Source organism: Salmo salar, chromosome 10, assembly GCF_965601325.2.
Source record: "Salmo salar chromosome 10, fSalSal1, whole genome shotgun sequence".
NCBI classification, from domain to species: Eukaryota; Metazoa; Chordata; class Actinopteri; order Salmoniformes; family Salmonidae; genus Salmo; species Salmo salar.
In genome coordinates this window covers 63,270,490-63,272,231 of record NC_138300.1, presented here as the reverse complement: position 1 = coordinate 63,272,231, position 1,742 = coordinate 63,270,490, and positions in this window count along the sequence as shown.

Sequence of the window (1,742 nt, the reverse complement as noted above, 5' to 3'; positions counted from 1 at the left end):
CCCGGAACTGTTTCTTCACCATTCTTTTTTCTGTCGGGGATGTTAGAACCACTTCATATAAGGTCTGTGTTTCGTGTAGGCTTCCCTACAGGCTTGACGTTTTGATAACCGCGCAAGTAACGATAGGAATAAACTGAAACATTATGTAATTCATTTCATTATTCTTTTGGCCAAATTTCATATTCACAAATGTAAATTTACAAACAAAAAAAACACATTTTGTTACCCTACAAAAACAAATTGAACTGTATTTTAAGACAATTAAATAATCTACTAACAAAAAAGCTGTTAGAATTATAAGTGTATGTATGTCCCTTAAGGTCCGTGTGTAATGTGATATTGTACCCCCTAGTCCATTGTATATAATCTATATATACACACTTGTGTTCCCTCATGTACTTTCTGTATTGATTTGTTGTTAATAAAAAGAACCGCGCAAATATATTTCGGATAAGGTAACTTTCATCAATATATTCGCCTGTCCAGAGACAGCACATCTACATCTCGCCGACGTCGGCCGGCAGCGGTATATCGTTTGTAAATCGTGTTCGGTTTAGAACGTCGGCGGGAGGGCGGCTGTGAGTGTGGTGGGTCGAAACGCATGCGCGCTGCACGGTCACAGTCGGCGGTAGATCGTTCAGACATCGAAATTGGGACGAGTGTCAATGCTTGAATTGCTGCCTTCTCATTCCTTACCTGCGGGGGGCGCGTTTCACATATTTTAGGGATTGCCTACCCATGGACAGTCAAACATTTTCAGGTAGTTGCTGGCAATAATTTTATCTGAAAATATGTATAAAGCCTATTGGCTTAAATAAATGAATTTAAGCACAGGTGTCAATTTGGCAAATCATAAACCAATTGGCCACCTCTACTGCACTGTGTAGAAGATAAGAAAACCGAAAATAGGAGTTGGCAATGTGAAATTAAATTACTGAGCCATCCATCCACATTGGTTCTCGTAACATTGCTTAACACTTTGGAGAAGTCAATGGGTTCTCAAACGGGATTCTCAAGCGAGAGACCACAGTTGACATCCACCAGTTGCCCATTTTACTCATACACTTTTTTTAAATGATCATGCAAATCTTAAAATTACTAAAAGATGCTGTGATGCCAAATGTTTTAAAAATAAATCTAACTAATCAATAAAAAGTAGGCTACATTCAGACATCAAAGATTATGTTCTCTGTAATATATAAGGGGTAGGGTATTGGCCTACATGAGGGGATTTGATGGAGGAAGAAATGTAATCAATAAATGGGGCGATCTGGACTAGGATTAATAAAGCAATTTTACAAAATAGGCTTTACAAACTGACCCTGTATAGTATGCATGCAGCAACCACTTTAAATCATCCAGTCATTTAATTCCAATAAAAAAATTTAAATAATTGAGGGTTGTTATCTACAGGTAAATAGAAGACTATCAGACAAAGTGCAGTACAGCCGTGATCAAAGCTCATGTGAGAGACTAAAGTTACATGGATCATAGCAAGCATGCAAAACCTTAATTATATCTAGCGCGTGCACACTGGCAAGGCTCAGAACTATTTGACCGTTGGTTTGCCTGTGTTGCCAGTAGCTACTTGTTGAAGCTGAAGAAGCTAACGTTAACTGTCAAATTGGGTAATTATCAATTATTATTACATCTAATTGTCACTGAATTTAACATTTGTAAATGCTAACCAATATTAAAGTTAAAATATCATAGCTAACGTTATATCATCTGCTGTAGCTAGC